Raw genomic sequence first — 12674 nt, 5'->3', positions numbered from 1 at the left:
TTATTTTTTATTTTTTTTTTTTTGCTGTTTATAGCATATTTTGTAATATAACAAAATAGGTGCTTATTTAGTTCACGGGGCTGGAAATAATCACTGCGTATCACAAAATGAAAAATAAGATTTATATAGGACTAACATTTCAGCCCGGCGTTGCCCGGGTGTTTGGAGGTGTATGTTGAGCAAAAGAAAAAAAAAAAAAAAAAAAAAAAAAACGGAAAAAAAAAAGCGGCCAATTTTTTAACTTTGACCCCTATTATGAGCCCTTAACATTTATTGTTTTGGGATCAAATAAAGTTATTAAGTAAGATCCATGTCCAGAGAACCTATATCTAAAATTTCAAGTGTTTATACCCAAAATTGTCGGAGGAGTTTGGTAGAGTTCTCAAAGGTCAAATCGTTGAACTTTGACCCCTTAACAGCCAAATTTCTGACCGAAAACGGATCACGTCGATTTTCCCAAATCTCAGTACCCTGTATATCAAATTTCAAGTCTGTAGACTTAAAATTGACAATTATTGTGTCGGGAAATGTACACGCACACACAGATACGTTCACTTTTATAGATATAATAGATAGATAGATGGATTGATTAAACAAAAATATATACGTATACATAAATATATATGGAAACAATTGTTTACTGTAAACTTTTTACGCAAATATTATGCAAGTATAAATCATGTAGAATATCTGTATAAATATAATTACAGGTAATAGTTAACTAAAGATGATCATCCCATCAGAAAACCGAAAAAAAAAAATAGTAGGGAATTAATTAGAATGAATGTTTAAAAGAATATGCAAATTAGTTAGATCTTTTGCTAGTGAATGCAATTCCACAACCAAGATATAAGAAAATTGTATCTTTCTAAATAAACAGAAAAGAGGGATTTTAATATGAATATCAATACACACAAAAGAAAAACGAATTTATAGGAGTATAGATAGATTTTATCTGTTAAAAAAATGACAACGATAAAGTGCAGCTAAATATATGGCGTATTGTAGGAAATAAATTTCTAATGTATGTATATATGTACATACATATGCATATATTCAAGCAGGCATTATTAAATACAATGTAGATATTATTTAATTAATTGGAATTCATTATTGAGATGAGTTTTATTCATTCATTTATTTATTGCGGACTATTATCCTTATCTTATTCTCATCTTTTAGTCGTTGTTTTATGACGTTTCGACCAACTATTCCTCCTGCCTTCGTCAGGTGGTTAACCGCGACCGGAATAGGAACGCCGAATCTACTATCTGCATCCTTACTGCATCCTCAGCAATTACTGTCTTCCATAGTTGTCGTCTCACCACGTTTTGGCCAACTAAACCTCTCTCCTGCTTTAGGTAGGATTGAAACCGCTATCTCCAGATAATTCTCACCTGGAACCGTAGAGATTCAACGTTTCTATCTACTGCACCACAGGCCATGAAGATACTTTGTTTTATGATTCTTTTCTATTTTTAACTTTTTAGTCGCGTGCAAGCAACTCTATAAGTTACTCCGTCGGTCGGTCTGCCCTTAACACTTTTGTGCTTGGCCATTTTGGTTAAGATCAAAGGTCTGTTGTTAATAGATGCAGTTCTTAGCTTTTTAAGTTTTTCTGGGCCTTTTGAATAAGATCAAAGTGTAAAGTGTAGTATCTGTTCTTACTACATGCTGTATTTATGTTTGTAACTTTCTGATATAAAATGGGGGATTACTTTTCTGTTTTAATTTAATGTAAAATGATCACCCACTTTACAACCAGTCAGTCTCAAAGCCATTCAAGTCATTCTCCAGATCATTCAAGTTGTTTTTGAAGGATTCCAGTTATTTTTTTAAGCATTCAAGTCATTCTTAAGGTCATTCAATTCATCCTTAAGTTCATTAAAGTCATTCTAAGTCATTTACTTTTTATTTAAGTAATTTCAGCCCATTTTTCGGTCATTTTAATTTATCTATAAGAATTTCATGTCAATCCTACATTCACGCATTCATTCATTGAGAGCAGGCGACTAATGCCTATCGGCCTTGTTAAATCAAAGAACATAATCGTCCCGCCGCAAATCTTAGACAAATCCTTGTTGACAATACAAAAATTGTACAACACGAAAACAATTTTTAAAAGTTGAAAATTCTCGAAGCATCTTACAATAGAACCCATCGCCCTATCATAAATAACATCGCATTCGAGAAGAACAACTACGTATTAAAATGTCTGGCGCGTAAACGACGGACTTTGTTTATACTCGTCCATTGACTCGTAGATTTTAAAACTTAAAATTTTTAATCGATAATTTTTAACCGACTTTTAATGGACTTTTTAATTGACTTTTTAATTGACTTTTAACCTCCCATCACTCGATACAATTTATTGTGTATTTTACTTTTCACTTTTCATTTTCGCTTCTGCGAACTTTCAACTCATCAACTCCATTAATTTCACCCGAAGATGATTCGCAGTCGAATCGAAAGCGCTTGTGATAACTATGGAACTTTTATTAATAATAGTTTCGATTTTAATATTAAAAAAAAAAAAAAAAGATTATACGAAAAACAGAAAAAACAAAAAATCACAAAGTATCTCCGTTGTATTTAATGTTTGCTTGAATGAAAAAATGATGCCTAAATTTACTAATATAAATGTATGGATATGTGTATATATGTACATACGTGTGTATATATATATATGTACGCGTGTGTGTGTGTGTATATATATATATATGTACGCATGCGTGTGTATGTATATGTGTATATAGGTGTATATATGTACGTACGCGTATGTGTGTATATATGTACGTATGCGTGTGTATGTATATATGTGTATATAGGTGTATATATGTACGTATCCGTGTGTATGTATATACGTATGTGTAAATACATACACATAGGTATATATATTTTTATTTGTCTATTTATGTATACATGAAACGAACTCTAAAGGGAACCCAAAAAGGTTTTCTCTTTATTAACTGCATTAAAATTAAAACTGAACTAATGTGCTTGTAAAAAAATAAGATAAAAAAGACCTTCAGTCTATTCCTCAACGCAGCAGACCCCTTGTCCGCACATGATGTGGCAAACAGCTGGCGAGAGTTAACTCCTTGCCTACAACCTCTGTCCAACTAACCAACTGGTTTCTTTTATTCGACAAGCATTGAACTTGTACGTCCCGATCCTATTATTATGAAGTTACCGATCACGCTTTCTATAACGACTACTAACAACTTGCAGCAAAAACGAATCAATGAGAGAGAGAGAGAGAGAGAGAGATCAGGTAAAAAAAAAAACAAAAAAAACGCACAGCTGGGCCAGAAGGAAAGGTGTATGGTGCCAGCTGCTATTTGTTTGAGCTTGCCATTTCAAAAAAAAAAACAAAAAAAAACAACTTACTTTTCTACTCTCGAACAGACACCTTGCTTACAACCGTCCCTCCTCTCTTCACTTGTATCTGTATCTCTTTATATATGTACCATATCGTTAATATCTTTCTTACCTTAATCTACTTTGAAACCCACAGTTCGTTCTTTTTTTTTTAAACTCTTAACTTCTCTTTCTCAATCCCTTTTCCTTTCCCCCTCCTCTTCCCCCCCCCCACATATTCCTTTAAAAACAGAAATTGAGACATGTGCATGCGAGTATTGTTTTTTTTTTCTAAACAGTTCACTTCTTCTAATTAAAAAAAAAAACACACACTCTAGCTGAGATCGAAACCAAAACCTTAAGAGAGTGTATGAAGTACTACAACTATTAGGCCAGCCTGACACGCTCTTTACAGAGTGTTTTCAAACCTACTTATACTCAACATTATGTAAACGATTTGCGCATGCGCAGACGTGGAAACAGCAAACAGATAAAAAAAAAAAAAATCCAACGAATCACACGTACCAATGTTTCAATTTTTACTCCTAAGCAGCCCTTTTTCAGGATGAAAACTGATCATAAAGTTTTCCACATGTCTAAATACTCTCTATACCAAACTTCATACTAAACTAAATACTCTCTATACTAAACTTCATACTAAACTAAATACTCTCTATACTAAACTAAATACTCTCTATACCAAACTTCATACTAAACTAAATACTCTCTATACCAAACTACAAGTCTGTAGATCAAACATTCGTTGAGAAGGTTGAGAAGCGTCCTCACGCACACATGTTCACTTTTATGCATTTGTAGATTGTTTGTTTGTTGTTTTTATTGAGATTGTCGGACTGACTTCCTCATCTTGGTTGTTAGAGTCACAACGTTACGGCCGTTTTGCCCTCCAGCTTTCATCAGGTGTTTTGTATCGAACTAGGGAACCGTTTGTTAGGAGTTTCAAACCCAACCCTTTATTATTATTACGGGGGTACCGTGTTCGGACTCCAGCTAGGCTCTGGGACATAGTTGCTGATTCTCTGTTTTGAATGTTACTTTTCATTGCCTTCGTTCAGAATTGAACTCAGCACTTTTGGGTAACCGTAAACTTTGATACAACGTCTAGGACCACTCGGCCATATATCACTAAGACGTTGTATCAAAGTTTACAGTTACCCAAAGGTGATGAGTTCAATCCTGAACGAAGGCAGTGAAAAGTAACATTCAAAACAGAGAATCAGCAACTAGGTCCCAAAGCCTAGCTGGAGTCCGAACACGGTACCCCCGTAATAAAATAAAGGGTTGGGTTTGAAACTCCTAACAAACGATTCCCCAGTTCGATACAAAACACCTGATGAAGGCCGGAGGGCAAAACGGCCGAAACGTTGTGACTATAACAACCAAGATGAGGAAGTCAGTCCGACAATCTCAATCAATGAAAACACCTCATCTCAAAAATACAGACAATTACTATTGTTTGTTTTTATTGGAAAATATGCTTATTCAGTTATAGTCCACCTTTTATTCATACCAATCTTTTAATTTATGAAGCTCAATGTGATTACAGATCATAAACAGATAAATGACAAAAGTTGACCATCTTACAATTTATTTTGCAATCATGCCCCTATCCCTTTATTTTCTTTTAAAGTTGATGAGTTCCTTTTCTTTTAATGAGTTAAGGGCGAAATAAATTTAAAAAAATTGACATAATAATTACATGAATGGTTCTGCACTACGAAACAGGTGCCGTCAAGAATCGAGCATTTTAACATGCTTAAGAAATAAACGGCTACATGGACAGCATCTTGAAATTTGGAATATAGACTTTTGTCATATATACTCTGTAGTTACATCGAGCTTCATAAATCAAAGGATTAGTATGAAATATAATTGAAGAAACAGATTTTGCCACAAGCATATATATATATATATATATATATATATATATATAGCAATTAATCTATAGGGCGGAATAAATTTTAAAAAATTGACATAATAATTACGTGAATGATTCTGCACTACGAAACAGGTACCGTCAAGAATTGAAAATTTCAACCTACTTTTAAAAATAAACTGTAAGATGGACAACATCTTGAAATTTGAAATATAGGCTTTTGTTATATATATATATATATATATATATATATATAAGATATATTTTAGTCATCGACATACAGACCTGTTTCGTTGTTTCACAACTCATCAGTGCCGCTAGACTAACACCTCTCCCAAGCCGAGGATCGAACCTAGAACCGTCGTGATGACAGTCGGCAGTCCTACCCCTTGACTACGGAATCGGTGGCCGAAATTAACCTGTCCGAACGATTATTTAAATAAACATCGGTCCGCTACTCGTAGAGGGCTCAAACGTTTGTTTGTAAACAAATCGCGAGCTTTGCATTATTTCAGCTAAATTAAGTAGCGAGTAAGATAATTTTCGAGAGTGCTCTACCAAAGAGGGGAGCTTTATAAAATATATTTTAGTCATCGACATACAGACCTGTTTCGTTGTTTCACAACTCATCAGTGCCGCTAGACTAACACCTCTCCCAAGCCGAGGATCGAACCTAGAACCGTCGTGATGAAAATCTCAAAAGTCCATTTAAAGATATTGGAGACTTCACGTTTGGTTGAGGAGACCTTCTCTCTGTAAACAGAGGGAATGCCTCTTTGGTTTTAGCGTGATTAATCTCTAGGATCTTCGAAAATAACGTTGCTTTTTAATCGCTTCTTTGTTTTGTGTGTGTGTGTGTGTGTGTGTGTTTCACCCATGAATAGAACGCAATGTAACTTTATTTTAATAATGTATATATTTTTGATTTTTCCTTAAATCCTTCGATACGGCTTTGAGAAAGCGAGAGCGAAACCGGTCAGCGGACTCTTCCCTTTATTTTTATTTCCTATTCCTCTTTGATTTTTAAAATACTTTTTTTAAAATGTGTTTAACGCATTTTACTTGTAATCAGGAATAATAAGTCTTCCTTTCATGATGGTTATATCTATCTATCTATCTATCTATATATATATATATATATATATATATATATATATAGATAGATAGATAGATAATGCAACACTTTTTACAACTAACCATTCCTATATTTCTTTCTCCCTGTCTGTCTGTCTCTTTCTCTCATAGTCATCCATTGTGTTGCTGTATCACAGCTTTTCAGTGCGGCTAGACTAGCATTCATACCAAACCAAAGATCGAAGTTACAACAATCTAATTTAAGGTTGGCAGCTCCAACATTATATATATATATATATATATATATATATATAGGGAAATATGTTTATTTAATTATATTTCATCTCTCTCTCTCTCTCTCTCTCTCTATATATATATATATATATATATATATATATATATATATGAGAGAGAGAGAAATATTGAATAAAATTATGTAGAATTACAATAATAATGCGACACTTTAATATTACATAAAATATATCGTGCTTCTACACTATTGGGATGAAATTTCGGAAATCGTAAAACTGAATTTCACATGAAAACAATGGTATCAATATATTCCTCGTATTTTTAAAATGATTATATCCAAAATTATGAAAATCGATAAGGTAGAAAATTATTTAAGAAAATAAAAAAAATTAAAAAATGTATTTGATGAAAACGACCGTAATACAGAGTTCAAAAAGGGAGGTAATTTTCTGTTTTGATTTAAACAAGATGGCGGCAATTTTTCACTTGCTAACACGATTAAAGTAGTTTTTTAATAATTCAGTAATATTCAGGTAATTCCGACTGAATAATTTGGAAGCTACCATTGTAATTTATTAGAATTGACAACAAAACAAAAAAAATCAGTTGAAACCATTGTTTTTTTTTATCGGCTATAAAATCTCGTCCCAATTCTGTAGAAGCGCCAATATGTCTTATAAAATTTGATGCTAATGTATGAAATAATAATAATATATTCTATATTTCTTTCAAAAACACTTTCCCCTCTGAATGTGAGGAGGGGGGGGGAGTAAAAATTAAAATAATATCTGATGCATTATAATTTTTCGACCGTGGTATATTATACAATGATGAAGCCTTCTCAGGAGTATTTAAATTCTGTGTAGCTTAATTGCCATATAGATTTTTATAACTTACTACCTACCTCTACTCATTAATGAAGTAAATACTGAAAATAGATACATCAAATTTTATATGCATGTATATACTCATACACACACACACACACACACACACACACACACACACACACACACACACATATGCGTGTAAAGTAAATCCTCATATTTTTTTTAACGCAAGAAGTTGAAGAGCCATGAAGACGGGGTGATACCAATAAAACGAGCGACGTTTTGTGCTCCAGAGTTTATTTTTTGTACATGGTCACAACATTTCTCAATGCATTTTTTCCAAGAACTTAATGACGAATCTCTGTTTTTGATGCCCGTCCATGACAGGAGTTGCTTTCTTAGAGTCTCACACAGTCAATGTCTGCAACAGAGGGATGAAACTTTCAGGTTATGAATGTATAAGTTCAGTCATCATAACAATGCAACTTGCAATCCCCGCTGATCCATTGGAACAGAATAAAACAGGAAGCATCTCTTTGAGACGCCCCTCGTGTGTGTGTTTATGTGTGTGTGTGTGTGTGTGTGTGTTTGTGTGTGTGTTTATGTGTGTGTGTGTGTTTCTTTCTAGTTCGAAACTACTACCTTATGACTCGACTCGCATTGACATAGTTCTAACTGTAACTTTCTTTTCTTCACTTCTCTCTTTCTCTCTCTGGCCCCCATATTCTTTGTTTTTCTCCCCACTCTCGTCGTATCTATCTATCTATCTATCTATCTATCTATCTATTTCTCTCTCCAATCTGTGACTCTTTCCCGTTTGAAACCACCACTCCGCAACTCTCTCTCTCTCTCTCTCTCTCTCTCTCTCTCTCTCTCTCTCTCTCTCTCTCTCTCTCTCTCTCTCTCTACCTGTAATCATAAGTTTGCATCTTCATTTCAAGCTGGTGTTAGCAATTTTTACCTGAGCAAAAAATTATTTGTAAAAAAAAAAAAAGTTTCGACTACGTTTACTGTCGTCATAATTACGTTATCCACAAGATTTAAAAACAAAAAAAAAAAATCTCCGTACTACGCGTGTTTCAAAAAAAAAAAAAATTTGAAAACGTGGATCACTTTTTATTATTTTTTATTTTTTATTTTTTTTCGGTTTGATTTTGAACATCGTCAAAGTACATTTTGATCCTACCATGACGTTTTCGCTTCTCCATAATTTGGGGTAAGTTCTTCATTGCTTGTAATTTGTCTTTTTTTTACTAACGAGTCATCGCTTATCAAGGCTCAAAAGCCACTCGAGGATAAGAGTTAATAAGATTTTTTCTTTTTCGCATAAATAGTGAGGTATCTTGGAAATTGTAGCCGATGGGTTGAAACTGGGCAGAAATTTGATTAAAGAGGACGGCTCGACAAGAATTTATTTTAGACTTAAAAACGAGCATGTTGTAGCCAGCTAGGAAGCAGTCCTATTGTGTTGAGTTCCCAACTTGTCAGAAAAACCCTGGAACCCTACAACTAACCCTAAGTCCAGGTGGCAACAGAGTCTCCCATAAAACAAATAATAAATAACAGACTACCCCCCACCCCTTAAAAATGTATGTTTCACTTTTTTTTTTTTTTTTTAAAGTATTTTTTCGGGCGATTATCATAGACTTAAATATCATATTAGCAGAAAAAAATTTCGAAAAAGAAAAAATGACTTTTAAGAAGGGGGTTCATTTTCTCGTTGTAACGTTCTAATCACGTGGCACGTCGGTAAAGAAATGGACACTAAGTCAGGTAGCAATAAAGTAGAACGTTATAACGAGAAAGTGACCCCCCCCCCTTGTTAAAAGTCGTTATTTTTTATTTTTATTTTTTCAAAATTTTTTTTCTGTTGGTTTGATACTTAAGTCTGTAATTTATAATGATTGTTGAAAAAAGTTTTTAAAAAATTATAAAACACGTATTTTTAGGGGGTGGCCACTCTAGTACATGTCCGCCAAAGACTGAAATTACGTTTCTGAATTTTTAGATGAGAATTTGGATTATTTGGATTCTTCAGACTACTATTCTCATCTTGAATATTATTTTCACAACGTTTCGGTCGATGTAACCTCCAACATTCTTCAGGTGTATCTTGTTGACTCGGGAATCTCCCAGTCAAACTAGGGGAATTTGGATGGAATTTCGAATAGAACCCTTTATTTACTTCATGGGGGTAGCATGCTCTTGTTCCATCAGCCATGGCTGGATAGAGGTCCTCAGTAATTCGCAATTGTATTTTTCCATGATGGATGGGCTGCGTCCAGTATGGACTTCGGGACTAACAAACTGAAAAGGCAGTTCTTCAGGGCAGTGGTAGAGTCTGTCCTTGTTTAGTGCTACACCCTGGACACTCACCAAAAGGTTGGAAAGAAAACTAGACGGCACATATACCCATATGCTACGAACAGTATTAAATATATCTTGGCAAAATCATCCCACGAAGCAGCAACTTTATGGCAACCTACCTGCCATATCTAATACCATCAGTGGAAGACGCCTACGATTTGCCGGTCATTGTCTGAGAGCAAGCATGAATTGGTGAGTGATGTATTGCTATAGACTCCACGACACGGACGCGCTAGCAAAGGACGACCTAGATCCACGTACATCCAACAAATAGCACACAACGCCAACTATGAACCTGAAGATCTGAGGCAGCTGATGGAAGACACTAAACTCTGGAGAGGAAGAGTCACATTGGTCCGGCAAGGAGCCCATGATGATGATGATGATGGTTTTTCCAGCGAATTGGCATCAGATTTGATATAACGTTTCTAAATTTTTTAGATAATTGGTTATTTGTAATATTTGGATTCATCGGACTACTGTTCTCATCTTGAGTGATTTTCACAACATTTCGGTTGATGAAACCTCTGACCTTCTTCAGGTGTATTTAGTCAGGAATGGTTTTGTCAAGCTCGGCAATTTGGACGGAATTTTGAATAGAACCCTTTATTTACTTCACGGAGGTAGTATGCTCTTGTTCCCTCAGCCATGGCTGAATAGAGGTCCTAAGTAATTCGCAATTGTATCTTTTGGTTGACCACACTGAGAATTGAACCTTCAACCTTCAAGTGAATATCACTTTATATTTTATTTTTCCAAGTAATCTAACCATTGCATCACAGATGAGAACAGCAGTCTGAAGATTCAAAATAATATGAAAAGACTGAAAGAATAATGAAAGTTACTGATGAGTTCCTGCTTACCAAGGCTCAAAGGCCACTCGAGAGTAAAGGGTTAATGATTCCGGACAGTTAGGAAAGACTTTGGACATTGGTAAGACTTTGGACATTGGTAAGACTTTGGACATTGGTAAGACTTTGGACATTGGTAAGACTTTGGACATTGGTAAGACTTTGGACATTGGGTAGAATTTGATTATTTAAGAGAACCTCTTGACTAGAATTTGTAAACATTGGATCTGAAAGCGACTATGTTCTAGTTATCTGAGAAGCAGCCCCATGGTGTTGAATCGTACGCAGGTAATTATTGGATAGAAACTCTGTTGATGGAAGTTTATTTAGCTCCAAGTAAACAGAAGAAGGAAGGAAATTCTCACTATGACTGTTTTATAAGGGGGAAGAAACAAAGATCGGAGCTCAGTCCAAAAAAAAATAACAATTTGAATATTGTTTATATCTCTACGATTATGTAACAGGAACTTTGTGTGTGAGTTTGTTCTCTATGGACTCGAAAACGGCTGGGCCAATTTTTACTAAATTTCACACAAAGGTAATTAATGTACCTGGCAATGTTCTTATGTTAGATACGTTTTTTATCGGAATGCCTTTGATAAGTATTGGTAATCAAAATAATCCGATGAAAGCAGGAACGCGTGATTTTGACGAACGTTAACATCTTGCACAACCCAACATCACAAGTGCATTTCAGAAGTTCTATTACCGCACAAGCCGAAAGACCAGACATATAAAATCAGCAAGAGATTCTTTAATATGACAGGGGCGCCTTCGAAATGAATGTTTTTGTTTAGAGCACTATTGAAGCATGATACTTGACTTTTGTATTTTAAACTTTAATTCAAGCCATTATATAGAAAATAATTTCATAAAATCAACAGTAGGTTCTCTACAGTGCAATATAGTCTACAATGTATTGTGGACTGCACAAAGGTATGTGAAGCTTCTCGGTGCACTATGATGGGTCCCCAACTAGAGCAGGTAATCAATCGATTTGATTGAAAAATGGACAATTTCGATGGCAATAAAAATATGGGAGTTTGAAACATTTGTTGACCATCATTCAATCTCGGGCAACACAAGGTCTCCCTGCTAGTTGTTTAATATAGCGTATATAACTTAATCATTTATTTATGCTATTTCTGGAAGGAAGCGGTGTGTAGTATCTGTCCTGATGATGCACTTTCCTCTCCACGGTCAGCAAAAGTGAGATCCTTCTTAACTGAGACAATTTTTTACTTAGTTCCGATCCAGAGTGCATTTTTTTTTGGGGGGGGGGGGAGTTTGATTTTCTCCGCATTAAAAGCCGACCTTGTGTCTAACTCTGTCCTCGTGGGGAGGTAAATAGATAGGTTCAGTAACGGCTGTATTTCTCTTGCTTGAAACTATCTGACCCCCCCTCCCTTTCTTTTTTACAAGGGAGTCACCACTTATCAAGGCCTGAAGGCCACTCGAGTATAAGGGTTAATGAGTGTAATGTGGTCAACAAGACAACAGCGTAGTGATTGAATAAATTGATGATTGGTTATCAAATTCTTTTCTAGCACATAGGAGGTGCCTTCAATAAGTTTCCAGACTTTTGTGTGCAGGCATTTAAAATTGTCGTAGACTACGGAAAATTCAGTCTGTTATTGCTATACGTCTTAGGAGATGACTGACCAATTTTTATGATTTCATGTTCAAATAAACAGCTACAGCAGGAATCGGAATACACCCTACTAAAGCCTGATTGTCAGAGCTGGTGAATTTAAAAAATGCAAGCTGGACATGTCAGCACATTAGAAGGACGATATACAATAAAATTGTGTTAAACTTTGAAAAAATGCCACAGAAACGTATGGAATAATTCAGACTACTTTTGGACCATCTTGCATGAATCGAGCATCAGTTTTTGAGTGGTATAAGAGATTCAAGGAAGGCAAGGAGTCTGTGAGGGATGATGAGATGTGTGGAAGGAGTAAAGAAGTCAGAATACCAGAGTTGATTGGCCAAATAACGAATTTCATGGATAAGGACTGTCGTGTGTCTATAGAGACAATA

At 34.9% G+C, this 12674-nt stretch overlaps 1 protein-coding gene across 4 annotated transcripts in view; it reads left to right on the top strand.

Moving 5' to 3' along the window:
* Nucleotides 1-12674, top strand: part of LOC145255662 (uncharacterized) — a 586940-nt gene that overhangs the window by 114346 nt on the left and 459920 nt on the right. Inside the window, exon 1 of one of the 4 annotated variants that reach the window (XM_080114218.1) lies at nt 8331-8629. The exons of the other annotated variants lie outside the window; for them this stretch is intronic. The gene's annotated coding sequence lies outside the window, so the exon portion shown is untranslated. Of the gene's footprint in view, nt 1-8330; nt 8630-12674 lie in introns of those variants that run through there. 4 annotated transcript variants of the gene reach the window in all.

The sequence above is a fragment of the Euprymna scolopes genome, chromosome 31 (assembly GCF_053919585.1).
Source record: "Euprymna scolopes isolate OS-2025 chromosome 31, ASM5391958v1, whole genome shotgun sequence".
Classification (NCBI taxonomy): domain Eukaryota; kingdom Metazoa; phylum Mollusca; class Cephalopoda; order Sepiida; family Sepiolidae; genus Euprymna; species Euprymna scolopes.
The sequence above is the reverse complement of the archived record's forward strand: the minus strand, read 5'-3'. Positions and strand labels throughout refer to the sequence as shown.